We start from the raw sequence: 12163 nt of genomic DNA on the forward strand, positions 1-12163 counted from the left end.
CGTTAGCCATGACCCATGGGCTCGACTACAAGTCTGGCTTGCTGCCAATCCGTTGGAGGACTTGTAATAAATATTCACGGTCAATTGCTTTTCTCATTAAGAAAATAGGCGATCTTAGCGGCACTTAACGGATTGGCACCCTCGTCGTATTCATAGCAAAGGGTTCTGCTGCCTAAAAAAATGACCATCTTCTGTCCAAATGAAAAAATTAAAAATATTTAGAAATATGTTGGAAAAAGGATCCACGGGCTGACCTGCAGTTTGAATTGCTCAGAGACGACCTGGTCCAACACAAGCTGTGGGTCGTGCCGGGTCTAGCCTGGCGTGGATTAGAGCTTTAGAGCTCTCGATCGAGCTCGCCATGACCGACCTGGGTCTGAGCCTAAACTGGCCAAGCCATAAACCTAGCCGAGCTGGTTCACGAGTCAGGCCCGATCCAACCCACGCCCACCCTTAGAACCTAGTTTCTCAAGGGACCTCGGCAAACGCGAACCCAAACCGCTTTTGCTCTCTTTCTCTTTATCCCAGGGTTTCATTTCGTTTCATGTTTTTCATTGTTTGTATCTACAGGTCTCAAGTTAGATTAGTATGTCGATTTTATTCTGATTTCGGATTGAAGATTGAAGTCAATCTCTCCAATGAAAAAAGCGAGCGCCAGCTACGAAGCAGGTTTTGTTTAAAGTTTTTTTTTTTTTTTTGGGGGTAAATTACACGGTACCCCTTTATCTATACCTTGTTTTTAAAGAAAGCCGTCATTAAAGAATTGGACAAAACAACTCCATCACAGAACTCACAGTTCTTTCAAAAATTTTAGATGATCGTTTTTTTAATGAAAAGTATAAAGAAGATGAAGACGATTTATTGTGATTTTATTTTTTTAATTTGATTATAAAATTGTTGATGTATTATCTTGTTAATTAAGAGATTGGTTTTTTAATTTCTTGATGTTTTATAGCAGCATTACTTTAAGTTTAAATGCCCAATAACCTTCTACTAACCTTTCTTACTACTTCCTGTACATCTAGGATATGATGTTCTTAATTTGTGACATTAATTAACACGATGTTTAAAAATGTGAAAGCGCTATTCAAAGCGTTAGACCCTTCAATTAAGCAAGGTGTGAACCTCATCAGTTAAATATATTTCAATTTTAAAACTTATTTATATTATAAACATATAATATATAGTTGTACAATAATTTACAAATTAATACATTTAGGTCTTGAGTAGTAAATAAGAATTAAAAAAAGCTGACACAAATCATAATAAATTAAGCTACATATATTGATATATATTTTATTTATAGTCATAGGGGAAAATCTACATGACTAAAGTTTAATGTCCTTATTAAAAAAATCAAACTCACTCATAGCACTGATTTAGAAATCCAGATAGAATGAGACATATGCTTCAAGGGATAAATAGATTCTCATTTTAGTTTTCAAAGCGATTATCCTTCAAAAGTTTCAATCGAAGCGACTTTCAAAATGCTTTTTCAAAACGAAATTAAACATAGTATATTAATCTATGATACCCCAACACGGCAATTTTGGCGTCGTACCCATGTCGGGTGCGGTTTGTGTACGTTTCCGCTCTCAAACGGAGGGGACACTGGAGCAACTCATTTCCCATGTGTGAGATGACTTTTGGAGCAATTACGTTCGAGGAAAATCGGTTTAGCTGAGATATGCAAGGAAGAAGAAGACTCTCTCTCTCCTATTTCCTTAGTTTTAAATTTGTTAGTGGAACATGACATCACTATTCATATGGGTGCTTGACTATTTGCTTTTGTCTTTTCTTTAAAATTAATGGCAATGCTAAGAATGGGAGACATGTGTTCTCATATTTAAATATGTAAGTGTATATGTATGTATGTATATACGTACATATTTATTTATTTATTCTTTTTGATGCTTATGTGGAATATAAAGTCAAAGTTTCAAATGAGTTTACTTTATAATTTTAAGGAATGAGCTTATTTTATTGAGAATTTGAAATTAACCTAAAATCACATCATTTCCCTAATATTTTTTTACGATCCGCTCCATTAAACTTGATCTACATGTTCTTAAACTCAAACACACCAATTTTGGGGTGAACCCGTCGTGTTTTGACCATTCGTTGAGTCGTCCAAAAAGTTTTATTCATTCGAAACCGTTAAAATTACGGCGAGTAGATGAATGGTCAAAACACGACGGGTTCACCCTAAAATTGGTGTGTTTAGGTTTAAGAACGTGTAGATCAAGTTCAACGGAGCAGATCGTAAAAAAATATTAGGGAATGATATGATTTTAGGCCGCGTCCTTAGGTGGGAGCATAGGGTGTCACCTTAGATTCACTTTTCCCTATATATATGTGTGGGGAGGGGTGTGTGGGGTGTGTGTGTCTATATATACTAGTATTATAGCCCGTGCCAAGCATGTACGGTTTAGCCAAAAAATGGGTTATCTTAGCGTAAATATTATGTCCCACTCTATAGATTGTAGCATACAAGATAATAATGTTAACAATCGAAACGCGAAATACATTATGTTTATTAAATAAATAAAGTGTTATTTAATAATACATTTAATTGATAAATTGTTGATTATTATTATCTGATATATTGGAAAGAGCAAGTTGTATATTACCGAGAATTAATGGCAAGACCTAAGCAAACCTTAATTCTGTTATACCAGAATGACTTATTTGCGAAAAAAATACCAAATTGAATATTCTTTTTAAAAAAATAATTGATTTAAATGAGAAATCTTTACTTTGCCACAACATATGGAATTATATGTAATTTAATCAAATGTGACAAACTTATTTATAAAAGCGTAAAGTTTTCTAGACCCATCGATTCCCTCGTTGTCGTTCGTTCTCTTTTATACATCTGTCGATTCATCACCTCGGAGAAAACCTCCATTATCTCCATATCTTTGCTCTTTGCCGTTCTAATTTGTAGATCCGTCAATCTCCTAGATCGGAGAAAACCCTAATTTATGTCATCCTTTCCTTTGAGGGAAAATTAAAGTTTAGTCCATCCCTTCTCCTTATGCAATTGAAAGATCAGCGGCATATCAAATCTTTGAAGTTGATGGTGTATTCCTTTACTACGCGTTTGATCCATCAAAATTCAGCCTATTTGCTGAAGATCTCTGTCATTTTTAAGTTGCATGTTCATCTCTTTGTAAGCAATTGAATCTCTGATTCCTTAGAATTTATTGTTTTACTTGATCGTTTATATTTTTATAATTAGTAGTTGATTTATCTATTATTGGGTTAAAAATAAAATTACTAGTTTTGCATGTGAAATATCCTGATATTTTGCATGTTAATATCCTTTTAAGTAGTGGAATTTTTTTTCAAATTTATTCGCATGTTATTCTGGCCTGTTATTATTCATTTTTCATCCATTGTTCATTTATTTGCCTTTTTTTTTTGCGTGTTGATATCTTTGTAAGTAGTTGTTTTCTCTATTATTGAAATAATTCCTCCGCATCACTTGCCATGAATATATGAGAATATATATTTATATGCTGTGTAATTTAAAGTCAAAGGAAAAGAAAAAATATTAGCATAATCGTAACAATTTATGATAATTAGAAGTAAACATGAAAAAAGTACTTAATATTTGCTCGTTTGTCATGCCATCGATGTTCTTAAAATTCAATGGGCTAATGTTAATTATTTCCCCTCGAATTTTGTAGTAAGGCATGGTTTTAACATTGTGTGAAATGTAGCCGTTGTGTTTGATCATTGAATCTTGTTGTTGAACGTTCCTCTTTAGTAATTCATGTTTTCGTCGACTTCATGTGCTTTCAATATACCTTTGAGGGATTAATGCAGCGGCCCAAGAATGGGATTCATCCATTTATTGTGCATGTTAATCTGTTTGTAAGTAGTAAATTTTTGTATTATTGAATTTTTTCCTAAGCATGACTTTCAATGAGTATTTGAGAATATATATTTATATGTTGTGTAATTTTAAGGCAAAGGAAAATGAAAATTAATAGGTTAATCATAATAGTTTATGATAATCAGAAGTAGACATGAAAAAAGTATGTGACATTTTCCCATAGTTGTTCAAATTACAGAAACATAATATATTTAGACACGCATAAGAAAGTTATTTGATTATTTCCTGAACATTGTTGTTTGCTATGTCATTGAAGTGCTTAAAGTTCAAAGGGCGAATATTAATTTCCTTTGCTAAACTTTTGTATTAAGACATGATTTTAACATGAAACGAAATCTCGTCACTGTGTTTGTTTGTGGAATATTATTCTTGGAATTTATTCTTTATTAATTCTTATGAATTGCTGAATTCATGTGATTTTCATATACCTTTGATGGAGCAATTCAGCGGGCGAATAATGTGATACATCCACCCTCTATGGTTTAAGTAACGTAATCTTTTATTAGCTTATGTTATGCCCACAACACTCTATTTTGCTCCTTCAGGTGATTTGCATATATGTTCATTAATGGAGTTAAATAATAAATCCCCACACAAAGTAATATATTTTGGTAATAGGAAATTTTAGATGATGCAATTCATATAGCTAATGATTGTGTTTGGTTATATTCCTCTTGTTAATTGATATAGTTTGCTATTTGTGCTTGCATTGACGTCTTGTTTGTTGGCTTCTTGTTGTATGTACTTGCAACCTACATTGATATTATAAAGTTTGGGTGAGGTAATCCATCATATTAGCAGCCTACGTTGCATCTTACTTTTATAGGAGAGGCAATCTATTATGACCCATTTATTTATATCCTGAGCCACAGTAAATAATCACTCATCTTGCTATTGATTTTGATCTAACTGTAGGAAGGTTTGATCACTTGGTTTGAAAGTGGACTTCTCGTTCATTGAATGAATCGAGAGGAAATTTTGACTGTGGTCCTAACTGTAGGAAGGTTTGACCAAGTGAGAGTGAGAGTGTGAGACGACCCTAACTTTTATAGGTTTGATCACTCGATTTGTGGACCTCTCGTTCATTGAAGGAATCGAGAGGAGATTTTGGTTGTGGTCCTAACTGTAGGAAGGTTTGACCAAGTGGACAGTGGGAGTGGGAGTACAAATCATGTTGTGGTCCTAACTGTAGGAAGGTTTGACCAAGTGGACAGTGGGAGTGGGAGTACAAATCACAGTGGGTGTTGATTCGTACAAATTACTCACAGGGGATTCCTAGTGTTAAGTGACAAGTACTTAATACGGAGGGGTTTGATAATTATCAATGATCAGGAGATTAAAATTTAGAGTACTATGTCCGAACTCTAACAATGGGAGTGTTGAGCGCTAAGACGTAGAAAAAGTTTGAGTAGATTCAAACGAAAGGAGTTTTGGTGGTCCCACCATCAATTAGTCTGATCGGTGGGGAATTTTGTGGTGAAAGACCATGAGTCGTCAAACACCAATGGGAGTTTTGTGAGGGAAGATTGATCCAACGAAGTGATCGAATCTCATCTCAGCAAAAGAGTGTTCGGAAATCACGGTGGGTTTAGTGTTTATCACTTTATTTGTAATGATCGGGTTATCCCTAAGAAAGTTACATGTAGCATTCTTCCGGGAACTTCCCGTTACATGAATCATCCAACCCCAGCTTCCTTTGTAGAAACGGGTCTGACATTGTACTCAGTTACATGACCGGGTTATCCTTAAGAATATTACATATAAAAATTCTCTAGGAATTTTTCGTCAACGGTAGGAAACAGTTTAAACTCATATACCTATTGGAGTATGAGAAGGAACAGTTTATACTCTTATACTTGTCGGAGTCTTCGTTCGACTTAATTGAGCGATATAACGCCGGTTTCAACCAAGGTTTGAATGCTATTCTTGAGAGCAAAGCAATCCTTGTTGGGATGAAGGACCCTCCTGTGGTATGCACAGTATTTTGGATCCGTAGTATTGTCAGCTTCCTCTTGATTTGTGATAGGTGGTAGCTTGATCTTGTTGTTTTTAAGGAGGGATTCGAAGATAGCTGGAACGTCTTCGTCCTTGAAGGAATACTCTTTTTGGAGTCTCGGGTCCGAAGTCTTTTGCTGCCTTCGGGATTACTGTTGTGACGTTTGATTAGCACCAAAAGTAGCTGCAGGTGCCTTGCCCCTACCACGGGAGGTGAAGTTCGAGTTTGGAGGATTAGCCGTCGGTTGGCTCCTCTTGACCTTCTTCCTTCGGAGGAAGCGTTCGGCTTGTTCACCGCCCGCCTTCAAGTCTTTCCAAGTGTTGGACGGTGCTACTCCCATAACTTCCAACACGTCCAAGGAGAGGTTGTTGTGACAGGTTTGAAGGATGAAATCCTCTGTGATCGGATCTCGGCAGTTCATTACCTTATTTCGGAAGCGTTTGACGAAGTCGTCGACCATCTCGTTGTCTTTTTGCTTCTCATCGAAGAGTGTCCTGATTGACACCTCAGTGTTATCATCAAAGAAATGAGCGAGGAATAGGCTCTCCAGGTCTTCCCAGTTATTAATACTTCCGGACTTAAGATGACGGTACCAATCGAAGGCGGGCCCGCGAAGGGTACCAACGAATGATCGAACCATCAAGGCTTCATTGCCGGAGATCATACCTAAGTGGGACTTAAAGTAGATCAGATGTTGTGTGGACGAACCCTTCCCGTCAAACGGCGTGAAGTTAATCAGGTTGAACTTCGCTAGGTATGCTATTGAATCCCACTCTCTTGGGTAGGGACATAAAATACCGATCCTTTTTACCTCTCGATCAGACATTAGAGCGTTGATTTTGCTCTCAAGATCTTTTATTTTTTTTGTCCTCGTCTGTATCATGCTTCGGGCGATTTGTGAGAGGAACAACGGGGTGTTATCATCATTGACAAGACCACCCCCGGTGTTATTATTTTCAGCGGGGCCACCCCCAGTGTTCTGGTCAACGGGAGGGTTCTCAGCATTGAGATGTTCATCCATATCTGAATCGCTAGCTGCTTGACTAACATTGTTACGACGACTGGATTCACCTAGCTGATTTGACAAAGCCCGAATTTGTTGGTCATGCTCTTCCCTCATCCGTAGCATAGTCATTTCCATTTTAATCTTGAATGCCTTTTTCTGCTTGGTTAAGGCATCCTCGAGAATTTTGGCGATTTGCTCGGTGCTGATCATGAACACTTCGTGGGATTGTCCCGGACTGGATACAGTATTATCAGAAGCGATTACCGAGTTAGCATCTGATGCTTCATCATCCGAGGATAACCCTCTCTGCATTCTCTGATAATCTCTTTCTCTAATAGTTCCCGATCGCAACCGGATTAGACGGTGAGATATAAGCGGGTCAGAGCTAGAAGGTCGAATCGACTTTCCCTTATCAGACATATTTATTGTGACTTCTGGGAGTTCGTCACGTTGAACATCAGATTGCTTTTCACGGAGACGCTTTGGTCTGGACTTGACCATTCCGTTAGAGATCCTCTCGAATACCGAGACCCTCTACGAAGTGGTCTTGGGGTAGCTACACACTGATAAGACTGCCCTGATAATCTTAGCGCACGGGCAGTGTGACTCCGATTCTCAGGTACTTCTCTTCTGAGACTTGTTCGTACCCCCAGCCCGATAGTACAACTCATCGACATTGCCGTCAGAGCAACCTATCGGCTGTTTACATGAATCCTCAGGTATAACGCGTTCGTTTATCTTACGCGTTTTCTTCTAAGTATGCAACTCCTTGTTGGCGTTCTCAAGAGTCACGCGTTTAGAATCACGCATTTGTAAGCGTGAACTCTTGACGGGCTCTTGGACTTTAATACACACCCCCAGGCGGGTGGAAACTAGAGTTTTCCCTTTATACGAAAGCTTGAAATTGTTGCGAGGACATGTGCGACCCCCAGCTCGACGAGTCGTTCGGGGTTCAGTCACCGGACCCAAGCGTTCTTTGATCAGAACTTTGCCTCGATCCTCATGCAAAGGACCCAGGCGATCGACTATCCTCACCTTGAATCAGGACAAATCCATGTTGTCGTGGGGCTCCACCAGAGGTACGGAACTCGAAGGGATTGACGAAACAGGTGCAGAAAATCTTCTGTTTTGACCCTGGCGCGGGTCAGACTTGGGCGACCCGTGGGTTGGAGGGTCGGATTTGAGCGACCCACAAAGTGGAGGGTCGGATTTGAGTGACCCGCGGCTTGGAGGGTCGGATCTGGGTGACCCACAGCTTGGAGGGTCAGATCTGGGTGACCTGCGAATTGTCGGGTCAGATTCGAGTGACCCGCGCGCCGGCAGGTCGGATTTGAGCGACTCGTGTTTTTCGATCTTTTCGGCCGTCGTCTTATACTTTGGCCTCCAAACTTTATGCAGTTTTTGTGTCTTCTTTCCCACTTCTTCTCTCTGTAACTTTTTGGCTTCTTACGCCAGAATTCGCGCATGCGCAAGAATTCACGCATGCGCAAGCAGTGCGCGGCGCTTTTTGATCCGCTCCTCAAGAGTTGAACGGGTCCTTTTAAATTGTACCCATTCACTTGTTGATTATTTGGAGGAGAGGGTATTTGTTCGCTGTTGGGGCACTTGGCGTTGCCTAATTTTCAGATCCGCCTCGTAACGGATCCCGTCAATTGACTCCAAAGCCCTAACGAGTTGGCGTGCAAGGTGTTGGCGCTGCCTTTGGCGATCTCTCTTCGATAAAGTGGGCGCGCCTTCTGTACTCAACTCCTTTATTAAGGAGGAGTTCAGATCTGCAGATCCGGACTCGTTGGAGGCCGGAAGGGCGTTGCAAGGTTCAGCTACCGCAGCAACGGGGGCATTGATCTTCCTTCGCTTGCGAGAGGCGGAGGATCTGGAGGAGGACGACGACAGATACTCCTCGAACTTCAGTTAATTGAACTCGTATTCGACCACTTCTTTAACCGGGATGCAGATCCGAGGTTACGACACGACAGCTCCGGCAGCGAAGCTGTTAGCTCCCACTGTGGTCGCCAGTTTGTTTGCGTCAAAAATTATTGTATTCATTGCGGTATTCATTACAACTTCGATCATTATAATGAAAACAAAAAGATGGTCTTTTTATAAGACTTTTACACAATGAAAATGAAAAAATACAGCTCTCGTCAAACAAACACATAGATCATTTATCAGTCTTCTGCTTGAGTGGGATCTTTGCCTGTGCCGGGGTTTATCCGTGAACCGTCTTTGATCTGGATCCTGTTGATGAAAAATTTGGCAGAGCTTCGCCTTCACCAAGGAAGTATTTAATTTGAAGCGCTGAGATCGATCAAGCGAAATCAGTACCTCTTCTCGAGATTAAGACCAAGCCTAATCTCAAGGAACGGACGGGAACGGATGTCAGATCTCTCGAACTCTCCTTCTTTATGCCGAAGAACTCGCCAAGATCTGTCAACCCTCGCTGAAATTTGTTCTCCTTTGACTCCTCAATCCGACAGCATCTCCTCCTCTTAATAATTAATCCCCCTGTGAAATGAGCCCCTATGCCTGTATTTATAGGCTTCGGAAGCGGGTATTTGGATAAGAACGAGGGATTCCTCCTTATCTTTAGTTAAGAACTGATTAACCACGTTAGGGGATGATATCATATCAGTTTGGATGCTCAGGAACGACCAAATCCCGAGAAAACCGTCAAAACCATCAAAAAAATGCGTCTGGGGGTCAAACCTGCGCGAAACACCCTGCCGACCCGCGGGGGCGCGGGTCGGCGCGGTCCGATCCCGCTCAGCCGCGGGTCAAGACGCGGCACACCCGCTCGACCGCGGTCGGCTGCGGCCGACTCGTGCAGGTGCGGGTCGGCTGCGGCCGACCGCGCACCGCGGGTCGGTGCGGTTCGACTCGGCGGTTGCGGGTAATTCAGCCTTTTTGTTGAACTTTTTGGTGTTTTCTGACTTTTCTAGGACTTGTATTTTCCACCGTTTTGCGTAATTGATCGTCTTATTGACTTGCACGATTTGCTAACTTGCTTCATGTGCTCGTTAGATTCCTTACGGCACTTGGAGTTGATTGACGCACGTGAGCTACTTGACGCGCGCGTGTTGATTGATGCACGCGAGCTGATTGAAGCGTACGTGTTGATTGACGCGTACATGTTGATTAACGCACGCAGACCACTTGGTTCGTCATTTCACTTCATGCGCTTATCGACGACAGATAATCCTCTTAGACTCGGATAACGACGTTCGTTGTCTTCTCTCTGTCTCGAGCTGTGTACGGACATCTACAGGCATTTTTAGACACCTACAATCACAGAGTTAACAGAATCAAGCACAGGTTCAGCATGACAAACATACAAATTATTTTGTTTTTCAACAGTAAAAACAACAAGAGACCCTTTCAGAATTTTCATAACTCCTTTACCCCATTTTCCCTCCAAACCATCATTTTCTAGAGATGCACAAGAAATCAAGTTATAACATAGATCAGGAACATGTCTAACATCCTTCAAAGTAAACACAGAACCAAAAGAAAACCTAAGGCATACATCACCAGTTCCTAAAACATTGCATTTCTTTTCATTTTCCATTGACACAAAGCCATTCTCTATTTTCTTGTAGTTTGAAAACAAGTTTTTAAAAGGAGTCATATGAAAAGTACAACCAGAGTCTACCAGCCAATCTTATTTACACAAAGGATCAGATAACACAGAGTTCAAATATGCATAATCACACAGATTATTAATCATGAAAATTTCACCCATTTTGCCCTCACAGACAGCCATATTAGCATGATCATTTTGCTGATTTTTCTTAGGCTTAGGACAATCTTTAATAAAGTGACCAGTTTCATGACAGTTATAGCATTTTTTTAACTTTAAACCTAGATTTAGATCTACCCCTTCCATTTTTGACTTTTTTCCTACTTGATTCCCTATTACTAGCATTCTTTTGGTTATTAGACCTATTCTGAGGCCTACCCCTCACATGCATAACTTCACCAGAATTTTTATTTCCTCCAGAATGTTTTAAATCTAATTCCTTACTCTTAAGACCATTGACCATAACATCAAGGGTAACCTCATCTTTACCATATTTAATAGCAGATTTCACATCACTATATGAGTCAGGAATAGCATTTAGAAGGGCAATAAGAGTATAGTCATCTATATGTTTATCACCAGTTAACTTAATATCTGAAATAAGTTTTGTGAAAACATCTAGGTTCTCCTCAATGTCCTTAGACATATCCAATCTAAATTTAAAAAAAAAAATTCAAGCAAAAACATTTTACTAGGCAAAGAGGTTTCAGTATAAAGTTCTTCAAGTTTGTCCCAAAGGGTTTTAGCAGATTCCAAAATTCTAACTTTTCTAATCACAGAGTCAGATAAGTTCAAATAAATTATGGAACAAGCATTGTCGTTTATTTCTGCCCGTTAATTTTCAGTGTCAGAAGTTAAATAAGTCTGACCAACAGCCCTAAAAGACTTCTGTTGAATTAAAATGTATTTTATTTTTTGTTTCCAAATGCTAAAATCAGATTTTTCGTTGAACGGAGTCATACCATATTGAATCATACTATATTGATTAGCAGCAGACATATTTCACACTGAAAAACAAACAGAAGCTAGAACGATAATTTCGGTAATTATCCGGCTCGAATCGTGTGAAGCAACTAGCACGAACAAATGAGAAGAACGATGAACACAGAGTTCTTGTTTCAATCTCTTTGATCTTTCACACGAGCACACCCAAAAAAACAGTATTTTAATTTCCGAAAAGAAAAAAAAATTAACAAACCTAAATATTTACTGTATTTTTTCAACAAAGCCAGAGATTAAACTGTAATTGATACCATTGATTGAACTGTAATTATTCAAACAGATTGAATGATGAGGAACTGTAAAATGGCGGTGCAGACAAGATCAAGCTAAGAATTACAGAAACAGATTTCCGTCACCTCACCTGAGCGAAACCCTAGGGGAGGGTTTCGGCCTTACCCACGCGGCGGCGGTCAGGCGAGGTCCTCGGCGGCGGTTTTTGTTAGACCCTAGAGGGGGGTGATTAGGGTCTTATGCTAATCTAATCCGATTTAATGCCAATTAAAACTTATTAACAAGTTATCCTAGTAAGTATGAAATACAACATTGTATATGAGCTAGGATAAGTAATATGAACAACAAGATATATCCTAACAAAGAGACATAGGCAATGTATGTGCAAGGATATATAAACTCAAAGGTAAACAATCTAAACTAGATAGTGGGCAATATAATCAACAAGCA

This window comes from Asparagus officinalis, chromosome 1 (assembly GCF_001876935.1).
Source record: "Asparagus officinalis chromosome 1, Aspof.V1, whole genome shotgun sequence".
Classification (NCBI taxonomy): domain Eukaryota; kingdom Viridiplantae; phylum Streptophyta; class Magnoliopsida; order Asparagales; family Asparagaceae; genus Asparagus; species Asparagus officinalis.